This window comes from Chionomys nivalis, chromosome 8 (genome assembly GCF_950005125.1).
Source record: "Chionomys nivalis chromosome 8, mChiNiv1.1, whole genome shotgun sequence".
Lineage (NCBI taxonomy): Eukaryota > Metazoa > Chordata > Mammalia > Rodentia > Cricetidae > Chionomys > Chionomys nivalis.
In genome coordinates this window covers 27,820,975-27,837,652 of record NC_080093.1, presented here as the reverse complement: position 1 = coordinate 27,837,652, position 16,678 = coordinate 27,820,975, and the positions used below count along the sequence as shown (strand labels likewise).

At 40.0% G+C, this 16,678-nt stretch overlaps 1 protein-coding gene across 2 annotated transcripts in view; it reads right to left on the bottom strand.

Annotated features, from left to right (window-relative positions):
- Positions 1-16,678, bottom strand: part of Prkg1 (protein kinase cGMP-dependent 1) — a 1,098,375-nt gene that overhangs the window by 434,056 nt on the left and 647,641 nt on the right. The window lies entirely within an intron of this gene.

The following is a 16,678-nucleotide window of genomic DNA, read 5'->3' as shown; positions in this document are numbered from 1 at the left end:
ATATCGAATTAGAAATAGGGGCTGTAGAGATGGCTCAGTGGTTAAGAGTACTGGCTGCTCTTCCAGAAGTCCTGAGTTCGATTCCCAGCAACGACATGGTGGCTCACAACCATCTGTAATGAGATCTGGTGCCCTTTTCTGGCATGCAGGCATACATAGAGGCAGGATGTTGTATATATAATAAATAAATAAATCTTAAAAAAAAATAGGAATAACAGAACACAAATGGTATGGCCTCAAGTATAGATGAGGGCATGTAGCTTACTGCTTAGCTAATTGCTGCCATATTTAATAGTGTCAACCAGACAGGATCTAGAAAAACCAAGCTTAGGCAGGTCTGCGAGGGGCTGTGTAGATTAGGTTAGTTGCAGTAAAAATTCCACTTCACCTGTGGGTGGCACCAGTCCAGAATGCTGTGCTTGACTGCTTTTAAAGGAGAGAGTGAGTGAGGGACCTGCGTTCATCTTCTTTGCTTCCTGACTAGAGGCAACGTAAAACTCAACTTCCGGTTCTTGCCACCTGGCTTGCCCGCCATGAGAACTACACCGTGGAACTGTGAGCCAACGCAAACTCTTCTCCTCTGGAGCTGACTTTGTGTCAGCAATGGGAATTCATTCAACAACTGTTTCCTGGTAGGGTGTCAGGAAGAGTATCTATGAAGATAGTTCCTCCTTGGGATATAAAAGGCCATGGAGATGCTAATAACCAGAGAAGTCAAGTGTCCACATGGAAAAGTTAGCGATTCAGGATAAGGGAGGATTCAGAAGTGCTGCACGCAGGAGGGCGGAGTGTTGTCTGCTTTGCCATAGAGAGAAGATGTGACTAGAAATCGGAGGAGGGAAGGTTTGGCAGAAGCCACACCACTATCAACCTACTCTCTCTGCCTTTTGTCAAATGGAAACTTTGTAGCTCACACACAGGACAATTAGAAAAATTTACTGAAAACAAAATTAAGATACATCAGAGATGCCGGGCGGTGGTTGGCGCACGCCTTTAATCCCAGCACTCGGGAGGCAGAGGCAGGCGGATCTCTGTGAGTTCGAGACCAGCCTGGTCTACAAGAGCTAGTTCCAGGACAGGCTCCAAAACCACAGAGAAACCCTGTCTTGAAAAACCAAAAAAAAAAAAAGATACATCAGAGATATAGTAGAAGCAAAAATGAAGTAAAACACAAAACTAGATAGAATCAAAGAATGTATCGAGACCCAGGGATGGCTACATAATTTGGGGATCCCAGTGCAAATGAAACTGCACTCTCTTGGCTAAGAGTTAAATATTTCAACACAGCAACAGCAGAAGTGGACATGGTAGCATCCGCCTATAACCCTGGTTCTCGTAGCTGATCCCTACAGGCTATTTCTAGCCTCAACATGTATCCTCATTCAATACACAGCAAGAGTCACTACGACTCTGCAGAGCAGAAAGGATTCCAACTGCAGATCTGCAGCATTAAACCAAGAGCATACTCTTAGAAGCTTGAAACTCGAGGCTCAGTCTATAAAACAATTGCTACATAAGATGAGCGCCTGAGCTCAGATCCCCAGGATCTAGGTAAAGAGCTGGGGCAGAGGCACATAGCAACAATCTCATCACTGGGAAGACAGATAGGAGGAGCCCTGGGTCTCCCTTAGAAGCCAGCCCAGCTGAATCAGTGAATCCCACCTGCAGGGATGTGCCCCGTTTCAAGGACCAACAAGATGACTTAGTCAGCAAAAGGAGCTGACTGCCAAACCTTACGACCTGAGTTCGATCCTCAGGACCCACTGGTAAAAGGAGAGAACTAACTCCCACAAGCTACCACCTAACTCCACACACACCATATAGCTAGTATACCCTCCACATCCAAGCACACCCCCTCACAAACATAAATGTTTAAAACAGTTTTTTAAAAAGACTCTGTCTCAAACGACACCCTCTGTTTACCTCTGGCCCCCACACACATGCACAGAAGCATGGGTCTTCCACAGTTGCTTCGAGTAAGTCACAACCCATCGGAAAGCAAACTCAGGAGTCAAAGCAAAATGAACATACGATTAGATTTAAATTTCACAGTACTTAGAGCTGAGGAGCTAGATGGCTGAGCCTTCTCTCCATCATCCCTGAGCCTGAAGCTTTAAATAACAGCGGCAGAGATGATCTGAAGTAGATAAGAAAACATTAGTCAGAGATCAAAGTTGAGAGTCCCTTCCAAACACCTTGCTGTCATCACCTGATCACTGACCAAATGCACTCTTTTTAAAAATAGGCTAAACAGCAACGTATCTCCCTGCTATTTAACGTCTTTGAATTACAATGAACTCAATAAAGCGGACAGGAACAAAAATCAATGCTTTAAGTCTCTGAAGTCTGCTTTGGGTAGATAATAGGACTTTACAAGGATGTGTGGAAATAAAGAGAGAATGCAGAGACCTGGGAGCTGGAGTTCCAGCGAAAGGTTGAGCTATAGAAGCATCGAGTTGGTATGCAACACAGAGGAAGGGACCAGGCAGGGGAAGGAGGCAGGAACTGAACAAAACTGAAGGACCATTCTGGTCTGTCTATGGCACCAGCACTGGTTATTCAGCTCCAGTATTTAGTTCTCCGAGGACATGAAGTCATAATGATAGTTTTTTTGAACTGAAAGCATACCCATAATAAATGTTAAATATTCTTATTTGGAAATAATCTTACCAAGATAACATCCTAATCGATAATAGGCAAGCTTAAGTATTAGGGAATGGTGATCTGATACCCATAATTTACTGTAAACTATATTAAAAAAAAATAAGATGAAGCCGGGCATGGTGTCACAGGCCTATAATCCCAGCACTGAGGAAGCAGAGGCAGGCAGATATCTGAATTTGAGGCCAGTCTGGTCTACAAAGCAAGTTCCAGGACAGCTGGAGCTACATAGAAAAACCCTGTCCTCAAATAAAATAAGGTGGATTTACAGATGGCTGTGACGATGGGTAGATGAATGTGTGTGCAATGAAACGGAACTAGAGTAAAATGTTAGTGGCAGGTCTGTAATGTTCACCTACGCAGGTGTGCACAGCCGGTGGTCTGTAGAACACACACAGCTACATGTGGTCATCTATAGCTACAACTGGGGCCCAACACAAAATCAGAAATGTACTGAAAACATGACGCTTTTTTTAAAAAAAAAAAAAAATTGACCGCTCAGTTCTCAAGTATAAACTTTGTGGATGAGCGCATCATGTCCAGTGTCAAAAGGTGTATGTGCCTGCTAAACCTGAATTCTTCTTAAGTTTGTTAGATATTTGGAATGTTTTTAAAAAAGTTATTAGCTGTCAAATACACTTAATAAAGTTACCCCTTGCAAAAAAGACATTGTGTCTATAGCCTGAAATTTTTATTAATTAGAAATAGAATCAAGCCATGACTTTTTTATATCAAGTTTAATGTTGGACGAAGAAAAGCATAAACGTATAATCCTTAGCGCCTTATAAATTCTGACATTAGAGTAGTATATGAGTGATTATATTGAGCAGATATTATATCTTGAATTTTTATTGTTTTCTGGGCTAAGTATATATACAATATGATATTCTCAACGCTGGGAAACGGCAGCTAATCACAGACCTCTGTCACCAAAGAACAGAGTAAAACAGCTAACAGTTTACAGGTTATTCTATTATTGAACCATGACTGGTATTCAACACATAATTTTTAATTTTTTGTTCAAGTTTTGTTTTGAATTTATTATTATTTTGTGTGTATAAGTAGCCTGCCTGTGTGTGTGTGTGTGTGTGTGTGTGTGTGTGTGTGTGTGTGTGAACCATATGTGTACCTGGTGCCCTTAAAGGCCAGAAGATCCCCTGGAACTGGAGATAAAGACAGTTAAAAGTTATCATATGGGTGCTGGGAACAGAACCACAGGTCTTCTGCAAGAGCAGCTGGTTCTTGCCAACAGACAGTAGCCTTTGTTTGTTTTTTGAGCAGACTTTCTTTATGCACTCTAGACTAGCCTTGAACTTGTGTCTTCTGCCTTGGCCTTTAGAAGACTGGGATTACAGATATTTGGACTCACACCTAACTTGATTTACCATGCTTTCAATTTAGGATGGGACACGACCCCAGCAAGTTTAGCAGTATCTGTGTATTTCTCATGTATCCCTTCATGGCAGATTGAGTGTCGATTGCTCATCCCCTTCTGGGAGCTATGCAAAACAGGACACTGTGGAAATCCACACATTAAAAGGGTGGAAATCGATTTCCTTCACAAAAGACAGAACTAATTGGAGCCTTAATGGATTATCCATAAATAAAACACACGGCAGGTTCAGGTGACAGTTCCTGACTGCGGTCCTCATTCAGGGTCTCAGAACACACATTCTGAGGGGCGGCAGATCTGAATCAGTGGGTGGGGTATGTGCCTGGCATACATGAAAGCCCTGGTTTCAATTCCTAAAATGGGCATGGTAATGAACACTACAACCTCAAAACACAAACACTCAGGAGGTGAATCAGGAGGACCAGAAATTCAAGGTCATCCTTAGTTGCATAGGAAGGTCAAAACCAGCCATAGTTGCGTGAGATCCTATCTTTAAAAAAAAACTTATAATCATAATTACAATAATAATAATAATAAATGTACTCCACGAAAGAAACACAGTCAATGGTTGACAAGATTGGCTAACCTGGAGATTAGCAATTCACTTGTGTTGCTTAACTCCCCATTCTTAATACTGCTTTCACTGGGAGGTGTGGGAAGTCATCTTCTGTCTTTGCAATTCCAACACTCTGCTTCCTCCGAGGCTCGGGTTTTCAGAGCACATCTCGAGAAATACTTCGATGAAAGGAAACAATCACAGTACTTTGCCATTGAAGGCTTCCCTAAAACCCTGTGCATACAACCATAGTCTAGATAACCTTGTTCTCTTTAGAAGCCTTAGGTATTTCTTTGGCTGCTGCCTACCAACAAGACAAATGGAACCAAAGCTCCAGTTTCAGATAAGATGGAATTCTTCCCCTCATTGCAATTACCATTGAATTATTGGCTAGAGAAGAGAAAGTACAGTATCTGCTACAGATTCATTCTTTCAAAGACATCAGGGTTTCCACACCTTGGGAATAGCTGAATTCATGCCTGCAATTCTGTCGTGAAAAACTAGTGATTCTTCCTTAGGGTGATACATTTTGTCAACACCATCCTTCAACTAAGAAGGAAGCAAATTTCTTAGTATCATTTCTTTGTGTAGCAGAGTCTCTCTAAAGATTTATAATTAAAAACATACTATTACACTCCTCTGTGACTGCCAAGCACTGAGTGACCATAAGTCAGATTATGAATGATATCTGAAATACAACTAAAATAAAAAAAGCCCCTGACCATTCAGTCACAGTTTAAAAGAAGACATAGTAAGTTTTTCAGAGAACAATGAGGTGAGCCTTGTCTGGTATTGTGCTTCAAGTTCTAATTATGTTTTAGATAGATATCCAAACAGGTGCAAAGTCATGGCCACCCAGCGCATTTAAACACTTTCAAATTGCATTTCTGCTCTCCTCTAAGAGTTGAAAGACAGGAGACGAAATTATATCAGCTCTGGCAACTTACAAATGACGTGCTGTTATCTACTCTAAGCAGACAAGCATGGTTTTAAAGGCTAAGGGCAAGATTTCGAACAACAAAAAGAAAATATTAAAAATGATCTTGAAAATGTTTTAAAGATGGTTGTGGCAATCTATTTTCTAGAAAGTTCTGCTCATTAGAACACCTAGGATTAAATGCAGTAAATAACTTTATTTACTAGCTAAAGTATAAGGCATTTTGTTCTTCTAAAAATCTCAAAATATTAATATATATTCCAACTCTATATGTATAGTATGCCAAAACTATCACAAGTACTAGAAATTAAACTGCAGAAGCACAGAGAAGGAAAATCACATTGATTTGCTTACAACGACTTGTTCCTATAAGTCCGAAGCCCCACCTAAGCCCGTTGATAGAATTCATTCTTTTATCAAACCATCCTCACAAAGACAGGCTCTCTTGATGTTTAGCCTGAAAATTCAAAAGACATTTGAGGGAGATAAAATGATCACTAATCATTCACTTGCCTTTCAACTGTTGAGAAAAAATAAATATAAGACAACAGTAAATCTCAGATTATCTGTCTCTTAGTGGCATCAAGGAGAATCCTGGAGAAAAGTTTATACCTGTCTTCTTACAGAATGTCCTATCCATCCTACAAGTCCTCAGACTTCCAGAATTGGCTTTGAATTTATGTTTTGAGCAGCTGATGCTCAGATATTATAAATGCACGCATTGCTCTTGCTGTGTTTGCAACCCTCTGAACTTCACACACTGAAGTTTTGAGCTCCCAGGTAGAGGATGATATTTAGGAAACATCTGAAAAATATTAACTGCTGAGTTTTATCAACCCTGTGCCTCCCTCTTCAGGAAGAGCAACACTGCTCAAGCTGGAGGAAGTGTTTCTAAAATCACAGCCCATAATGATAATTTGCTTGAAAAGTACCAAAAATTGGGGAATATTAAAAATTCACGTATGACTATGCTTCCTTTTCTTTTTTGAAGAAAGAATTTCTTGGATTTCATTTAATTAATTTGTTTTTCTCTTGAGACAGAGAGGGTATCATGTAGCCCAGGTAGTCTCTTACTTGAATTCCTTATGTAGCAGAGGATTACCGTAAGCTTCCGATCCTGCTGGTACATGCTGTGCTAGGATCACGTGGTACATGCTGTGCTAGGATCACGTGGTAGGCAAATATTCTACTGCCTGAACCACACCTCCAACTCTAGTCCATATCATTAATAAAATGTCTTAAATTGAAGCGGGTCTGAGTTGGGGTTTTAACTGTGGTGATAAAACACCGTGACCTTTTGGAGAGGAAAAAGCTATTTTTGGCTTACAACGCCATCGCTGGAAGAACTGAGCGCAGGAACTCAAGGCAGGAGCCAACCGAAGCCATGAAGGAACATGCCTTACTGGCTTGCTCTTCCCTCTCGCTCAGATTGCTTTCTATAAGCTCCAGGACCACCTGCACAGGGCTGGTACGCCCATCCAGAAGATGCCCTACAGACTTGCATCTAAGACCCTCTTACAGTGACATTTTGTCAGTCAAGGTTTTCTCTTCTCAAGATGATCTCTGCTTATTCAGGCTGACAAGAAACCTCAACCAGGACAAAGTTATAGACACAAATTCGGGATGCTCTTTTTCTACCAATCTTATTACTTTGAGAAAATTTCTTCCCAAATGAACGTGATTAACACTTGATAAAAGACTGTGACAGCAGGTAGCAGTGCTTGCCTTTAATCCCGGCACCAGGAGGCAAAAGCAGGTAAGGAGTTTGAGTCCAGGCTAGAAAACAGCAAGTTCTAGGCAGCCAGGGCTACACAGAGAAACCTTGTCTCAGAAAAAGAAAAAAAAAAAAAAAAGACTGTGACAAACATTTTTAAAGGTGAAATAGATTTATATTGTATTTTTTATTACAATATATCTATTCATCTATTTAAATTGGGTATTTGAGTGGTGATGTTCTATTTTCTCCTGGGAAAAATGTAGTTTAAAGCCAATAGGACAAGGAGGTTTAATTAAGTTTGTGTGCAAACTGTGGGTCATATAGGTTGTGACCAGAGTTTAAATAACATTAATAATATTGTACTCAAAATATTTGTGCATTTAATAGGTTATTGTGGGACAATAAATTGTTAAAAAAAATAAAATAATCCCACAAAAACCACTACATAAGCTTATGACTAGATGTTCGGGACTGCTTTAGACAAATCGCGTGGCTTCCTCAAAGACTTCCTCTCTAGCTGCCCACACCAAAGGCTGTGTTACTCCCTTCCCACTTCACTGGAGTAGCTCACAGCAAGGTCAAAGTCTTAACTGTGTTATTTGCAGTCATTGCTTCTTAATCATCAGCAAAAATAAATTTCCCAATTGTCATTTACATTTGCATTTCATTACCTTTGAAGACCAAAGCCTTTGTAACATAGGAAACAGCCAAAGTCATGAGGCGGTACAAAGGGATGCAGGGTTTGAGGCTCAGGACTTGAACTATTGCTGCTTTCAGCTCAGAGGTCTGTGTCCTTGCCTGGGGACACACCCTTAGGGAGGCAGCCCTAGAAATCAGACAACTCTTGAATCTCTAATCTCGATTTCCAAAGCCAGATTTTTTTGATTTACGAATTTATATATTCAATATTTGGGAACATCAGTTCCAATTTTTATCACGACTGAGATTCACTTCCTTCCTGGACTTAGTTTGCATTTTCACCAAAATTTTAATGAATTCCAAAAGTGGGGTGTGGGGGAGGGGGGGTTCTAGTATCAGAACTTATAGGATGAGTGCCAAGACCAAGCTCTAATGTATGACACCAGATGATCACGGCGTGCCAGTGTGTGCTCGTTGCCACATGAATGCGACATTGGAAGGAGATGTGGAAGTGGGAAGGCTATGCATGTGCAGTGTGTGTGTGTTAAAAATACTATGATTGCACCTTGTCAAGGATTTGGCTCTTGGCCAAAAGCTACTCCAAGGAATAAAGTCTGATAATTTTAAAGGGAACTTTAACTTTGGAGACTCACAATTCTGGTTTTTAGCAGCTGGTTATACAACTGGGATTGCCCAGGCTTCTGTATTTTTGGTTTTCCTCAAACTGGGATACTTTATTATTTGGGTAAAGTATTTCATAAATAAGAGACAAACCCATCTCTTCACTCAACTTCTAGAAATAATAAACACTAGTGAGTGACAGGTGCTGTGGAATAATCCCTTTGTGCACTGTGAAGATCTGTTGCTGTGATTGGTTTAATAAAGAAGCTGACTGGCCAATAGCTGAACAGGATAACGTAGGTGGAAGAGCCAAACTGAGAATGCTGGGAGAAAGAAGGGCAGAGTCAGCAGTCAGCAGAAGACTCGGGGAGAAACAAGATGGGCATGCTGTCTGTACCAAGACACGTGGCAAAGCATAGATAAAAAAATATGGGCAAATTTAAAGATAAGAGTTAGTTCATGACAAGTGTGAGCTATTGGCTTCGCATTTAAAATTGAGTCTGTGAATGGATATTCAAGAATGACTGTGAACAGATGTTGCAAAAGGCCACTTGTTTGGTTCCCAGCAGCCCAGCTAGCTTAGACCCAAAATAATCACACAGAATTTGTAACAATCAAATCACTGTTTGGCCCACTAGCTCTAGCTTCTTATTGGCTAACTCTTATATTAATTTAACCCATCTCCATTAATCTGCATCACCACGAGGTCATGGCCTACCAGCAAAGTTTCAGCACATCTGTCTCCAGTGGCAGCTCCATGGCTTCTCCTTGACTCCACCCTTCCTCCTCTCAGCATTCAACCTAGCTTTCCCTGCCTACCTAAGTTCTACCTTGCTATAGGTCCAAAGCAGTTTCTTTACTCATTAACCAATAAAATCAACACATAGCCAGAAGGATCTCCCACACCAAACAGAAATTTCCAACTACAGACAGGTGTTGATTTTTCCTGGAACTCTTTTCATCCAATCATATTCAAGTTCTGAACAAGGGCATAAAGCAGAACATGTATATGAAATATAAAATAATATGGAAGATTATGCCAGACATAGTAGCATATGCCTATATCCCAGCACCCAGAAAGCAGGAGAATTCATGTCTCTGTGATTTCAAGATCAGCCTTGTCTACATTGTGAGTTCAAGGTCAGCCAGAGCTACATAGTAATAAGACCCTGTCTCAAAAATAACAAATAAAAGAGAGAGAAAAAGAAAGGGAGAAAGGAAGGAAGGAAGAAAGGAAGGAAGGAAGGAAAGAAGGAAGGAAAGAAGGAAGAAAGAAAAGAAGGAAGGAAAAAAGAAAGAAAGAAGAGAAAGAGAATGCAAGAAAAGGAAAAGTATGAAAATTTAAGAGATTTCTTTGCATAGGACAAATAGGCAGTTTTATATAAACTGTAAGCCAATACATTTAGGTAATAAAATTTACTTATAGAGCAATTATTCTGTTAACAATGTCTTCTTTACTCAACATATGCTAATAGGCAAGGTATGGTGTGACTATATCCATGGATTTTGTTCTCCTCAAGTTATGTTGGGTATTTGGTCCTAAGAAGAACAGTAACTAATACAGGGAAGAATGCCTCTATCACAAGGCACAATTCCAATCACACACACACACACACACACGCACACACGCACACACACACGCTCTAAGTTGTAGCAGTGGGCACATGAGGCTCCTTGCTCACATTTGGGTATATCAGGAAGCAGATATGGACAGAAAGTGTAGCCCATCCACAACAAAATCACTTCCTTCGGCTATGTCTCACATCCCAAAGATTCCACAGGCTTCTACAACATGTTTACCAGCTGGGAACCAAGGACTCAAACACATGATCCTGTGGTGAACATCATGTTTTGAAAACATGACACATACTTTCTATGAACTGGATGTGGTCTATATAATAGCTCAGTCTTTACAGCCACACCATGAGAAGGGTAGTGCATGTAATGTAGAACATGTCTTATTGATCCTCCCTCAGATGGTACGTCTCTTAAAATTTGGTGATTTTTCTTTTGACTTCAAAAAACAATTAATAGAATCTTGCTATTCACTTGCAAATAAACACACAATTCCAGAAATGATAATTTCAAAAAAGCTTCCATGAACTCAAGACAAAATATGACCACTTATGTTGGTGGAGGTTAATAGAAAGATATATATATATATATATATATATATATATATAGAGAGAGAGAGAGAGAGAGAGAGACAGAGACAGAGAGAGAGACAGAGAGAGAGACAGAGAGAGAGAGACACAGAGAGAGAGAGACAGAAAGACAGAGAGAGAGAGAGAGAGAGAGAGAGAGAGAGAGAGAGAGAGAGAGAGAAAGTAGGTGAAGTTACAGAGAAGCCATACAGCTGCCCTCAGGAGACAGACGCATAGGAACCTTGCTGGTAGCCACAGCCACATGGTGATACACAGATTAATAGAAATGTGTTAATTTAAGATATGAGTTAGCCAAAAATAGGCTTAAGCTATTGGTCAAACAGTATTGCAAACAATATAGTTTCTGTGTGTTTATTGCAGGACCGGGTGGGACAGAAACCTCTGCCAACACACTTAGTTCATCGGTAGTGTACTAAAAAAAAAAAAAAAAAAAGCTACAAAATGCAGTCATATAATGAGCAATGATTCTGTCTAAACAATGATTTACAGAGGAAAGAAGTAACCAGGAAAGAGCATTTATCCATGTGCTGTTAGCATTTTCCTCAAGTGTTCATAACATAAATTACCAAATAAATGAACAAGTGAAATATTTAGCAAAGCCAGTTATGCTTTGCCAAGTGTTAAGACTCTAGTGAAGAATGTCATCATATTGACTGTAATCCATAGTAAATACTGAAATTAATTAATTCAATAATCAAGTTCTAATAAGACAGATTTTTAAATATATGGGTTACTTAAACTTTACATTGAGGGTCACTGTAATATAGAAGAAAGACTCAATACTATAAAATCAGAGAGAACTATCGCATCTTCCCCCGATTACTACTGGGCCACATTAAAAAAAAAAGGGGGGGGGGCATCATAAACCAAAAGTATAGGAAGTAAAAAAAAAAACTGCACTTAAAAACCTAACTCACAGAATACTATAGCTTCACATAGCATTTTTTTAATATGCTCAGGACATTTAAAATTATTAAAATTATTCAGCTATGTCTCACATCCTCCCTTCAGACAAGTCCAAGGGATATGGTGACTTTTTACAACAAGTATCAGTTTCAGCAAGTTAATATCTAACTTTTCTCAATGGCAGATGGTAATTCAAACCCTGATGTGTGCTTTCAGGAAAGGAACAACTTCCGAGTATGGTCTAGCATGCTGTGTTCACCCACATTCGTGTGTACCAGAGGAGACAGCAAGCCGCAAGGGCTGACCGATGTACTCACCAAGAACGGCTGACTTTTGAGTGAGCCTGAACTTTCAAAGTTGTCTTTTAAAGATGAAATACAATTTTTATTATTATGTCTATGAATGTTCTTACAAGCTAGATGGTCAATGTTAAAAAATACGGCTAAAACTAGAAAATTACTGCATCTCTCTGAATGTTTTTTTTCTTTGTGGATCTCAGATAGTTCAAGGCCAGCCTACTCAATATAGACAAGTCGAGGTTTCCAGGTCTACATAAAGGCATTGTCACAAACAAACAACAATCAAACGAATTATAATATAGTTTGCCAAGAAGCATATGTATCTTAATGATAAAAGGTGCCTGAGTTTAAACATTTTCTTTGCTATAAAGGCATAACAGGTATAATCTTGCTTATATCACATGCTTGTTACAAATGATAAAGAAGAGTATTATCTAATGAATATTAATATAAAACAAATATAGTTATGCAGTAAGTTCCTTGAGGGATAGGAATTACATTTTATATCTCCATGCCAGCTAAAGCAGGTATGCTACCCTCCAAAAGAAAAGTGAATTATTATAGTTTGAGTTCTAATAATAAAAGTCACATGGAACTTTTTAGAAAGTTCTGATGGCAAATAACCATAACTGAAAATGATGTCATTAAAAATTTAGTAGTACTACACCTTTAATCTCCACACACAGGAGGCAGAAGCAGGCAGATCTCTGAGATCAAGGGCAGCCTGGTCTACAAAGTCAGTTCCAGGAAAGCTAGGGCTACAGAGAGAGACTCTGTCTCCAAAAACAAAACAAAACAACAACAAAAAACAAACAAAAAATAGTAGTGGCTGCATTGATATGAAAACTCCAAAGTATAATCTGCCCCCAAAAAGCCAAGGCAAAAGGTGTATGCTTACAGCTAAACAGCACTCTAAGAAATAAAAAGGTGGCCTCTGGAATAAATGCACCATGTCAAATCACATGCTTAAAAACTACCAAGTAGTAAAGCATGCATGGTTAATGGAGTTGGTATTTCACGTAGACAAACTGAGACGATAGGAAATGCTTCTGATGGTGGTGACAATCAGTTCAATGAGTGGCAGGCGTTATCGGGACATGCAAGGTTTATGCAAGGAAGAAAGCCTCCATAGGACATTTGTCTGCATGCTTCTGATGCCAGCACTCAGGAGGCAGAGCAGATGGGTCTCAGTGAGTTTGAAGTCAGCCTGATCTACCTAGTGAGTTCCAAGATGGTAAGGGCTACATAGAGTCCCCATCTCAAAACAAACAGAACAAGAATTTATCACCATGCCCTAGCCCTTGCAAGCAGTACCTCGGGCAGCAGAGATAACAAATTCTGATGAATTTATGCAAAAACAAATAAATAAAGGAGAGATCAAATGCACCTAAAGCCAGCAGATGATCAAGGAAACTGTTCTAACAGTCAAGGCAGGGAGCAATGAAAAGTTTCAATTTTTCAGAGACATGACAGCTTGTAGTTTGCTGCCCATCGTGTTGCTCATGGGCTCATTATTTTTCATTTCTAAAGATGTTCCCTTTTTACATAACAACCATCAGTCTCCTGCTTCTGTGGAGGGATGTGCCTATGTCAAAACCAAAAGGTGCATGTGTATTCTACCAACACAGTAACTAGGTTTAAAAAGTAATTGGCTGCCCTCTTATTTCTTTGTCCCCTTGTTTACTCTGACAAATGGTTTTCTTGACTCCCCAGTCTTCTCTGCTGCTGAAAATGTTCTTAATCTGTGGCTCTGATCTCATGCATGCCCAGGAATGAAGAGAGAGAGTGGACAGAAAGCCAGGAAGAATGTTGCAGGAGCTCCTTCTGCTCCTTCAGCCAAATAGTCACTGAGAGGCCAAGCCCCAGTGGGCTGGCATCTCAGCTGCTATTAATTTCTCCCAAATAATGATGGAGGAAGGTCATTGGTTAATTAATAAAGAAACTGCTTGGCCTGATAGGTTAGAACATAGGTGGGTGGAGTAAACAGAACAAAATGCTGGGAGGAAGAGGAAGTGAGCTCAGACTCCATAGCTTTGCTCTCTGAGGCAGATGCGATGAAGCTCCGACCCAAGATGGACGTAGGCTAGAATCTCCCTGGTAAGTCACCAACTCGTGGTGCTACACACACTAATAGAAATGGGCCAAGCAGTGTTTAAATGAATACAATTTGTGTGTTGTTATTTCGTGGCATAAGCTAGCCAGGTGGCTGGGAGCAGGGGCGGCAGGAACGCAGCCCATTAGTTCCAGCCTCTTCTTGGCTAACTCTCACATCTTGACTAACCCATTTCTAATAATCTGTGTAGCACCACAAGGTGGTGGCTTATTGGGAAAGATTTAGCATTTCTGACCTAGAGGGCTGGCTCCATCGCATCTGAGTCACTTCCCTTCTTCCCAGCATTCTATTCTGTCTACTCCACCCACCTATGTTCTGACCTATCAGGCCAAGCAGTTTCTTTATTAATTAACCAATGAAAGCAACAGATAGACATATGACTTTCCCACATCAAACCACTAGAACATAAATAATAATAATAACTTGAGTGATCTTGTATTTGCATGTTTACACTTGATGTGAAAGTTCTTATTTTTAAAAAATGGGACTTTTCCTTAATTCAAAATTCCTTTGGGCTTTCTGCCTTACTATCTGTGGCTGGCATTTTGTAAAGAACAAGTGAGTGACATGTATAGGGTTTCCAGTTCCATAATGGATATCAACAGGAAAGCAGCACAAGTGCCTTTTTCATAACAAAGTCTTTTTCTCATTACATACCAGACATTGGGAGAGTAACACTCACCCTTCAAAGAAGAAAGACCATACTGGCGAACACAGAGTGCAATTAATTGAATGACACTCTTGTGTTTTAGGGTTAACAAGTCACAAGTTGTATCTATATTGATTCACACGGTTATCTTGTTAGCTGCTTGTTACCTTGGCAACTTAATAAATGACGCAATGGCACAGAAATAGATAATTGCTTGTTTTACCACCCTCTTTTTAGGAAACTCCTAGAAAACAAGAGGTTATCTCCACACTTGTCCTGGGAATGCTGGGTTTACCCAGATAAGTGGCAGCTTATTTCCAGGTAACCAAGTAGACTATTGTAAGAGACCATGTGCAGACCTCGCCATACCAAAAGATCACACAGGGGCACTACTATGAGTACACAGAAGCATCGCTTATTTTGCAACAAGGATTTGGAAAGACAGAGAATATTATTTCACTGTAAGTTTTTTTTTTTAAAAAAGGCATTCAAATATTCTCCAAAGAAATCACAAGAAGCCTGGATGCAAAGTAGAAGAGCCAGCTTTCTGCCTAAAAGCCCAATTGAAGTTCTAATGGCTGAGAGAAGTTTCAGAAAGCAAATTCTGTCCATTCTAACGGGGTTGGAGATTGAAACAGAAAAGAAGGGAAGAGTCAGGGCAGGAGATGATAGGAAGAGAGACAAAGAGGAGTGTCTCATTCACCAGGACATGTGGCCATAAGGGCATATCACTCTAGAGAACAGAAATTTTGAGAGGATATTAGTTGGAGATGCTCACCAGCCATGAGGCAAAGTGTCTAGATTCACAGGCAGTAACATTTGGAAGGAGCATGTAAAACCCTGTAAAGTCTAGCCAAGTCCAGTGCATGTAATGCCCACTTCCTTTAAATACGAAAAAATAAAAAGAAGGATTTAAATCGGCAAAGATAACAATGCTGCTGTTTTAACAGCTGCTCATGTCACATATAGATTGTCGGATCACCAACAGTTCCACTGAGCAGTGCCATTATCAAATGTGTGGATGCCCTCCACATAAACACAATAATAGCCAAGGTTTTCAAATGGTGTCTCTCTCAGGGTGAAATCTGCAGACTTTCTGAGGGTTTGCCTTCGGATGTAACAGACACAAATTCCAGGCTCTGCACTGAGTTTTCCCTGTAGCGTTCCTAGGGAGGACCCATCTTAACTCGGGTGACTTCTTACAAGAGTATTTCCAAAATAGTAACTTTAACTGATAATAGTCACTAGTCTAGTAACTTCAAAATATGATCTAAAACATGAAAATGCAACCTTCATCAGGCTGATGAGTAAAGAACACAGTAAATCCAGTCTGACAACAATGAAAGATGTGTAACAAAAATAAACCTCTCCGCTGACCTGAGTCCTAGTCTCGCTTTCACAAGTGGCTGACATATATTTGTGAAACAATTTATGAACCTGCCAAGCAACAGCTCATACAGACATCTAAGCGCATATAAGCATACTGCTGTAAGGGCGGGATCAAAAAATACTGGGGTTATATCAACACTGCCCTCTCTGTTACTCTTCTTATTGAAATATATCTACAGGAGCACACATGGGTTTCTCTCATTTTAAGAACATGAAACTATACAAAAGAAAGCATTTTTAAAATATGTAGAATTAGTAAATACATTACTCACTTGATTACTGATAGGATTTTGTTTTCCAATACTTTATGATTACAAGCAACAAATAAAACCTCTGTCTTGGCTTTCTATTGTTGTAATAAAACACCATAACCAGTGGCAACTAGGTGAGGAGAGGCCTTATTTCCTCTTATAACCTGCACTCCATCATCCGGGGAAGTCAGGGCAAAAACTCAAGGCAGGAGCCTACAAGCAGGAACTGAAGTAGAGGCCATGAAGAAATACTCACTAGTTTGCTCCCCAAGAGTTACTCAGGCTGCTTTCTCATACAACCTAAGACTACCTGTTCTGGGGTGGCAATATCCACCATGGGCTATGCCCTTCCACATCAATCATCAATCAAGAAAACGCTCTG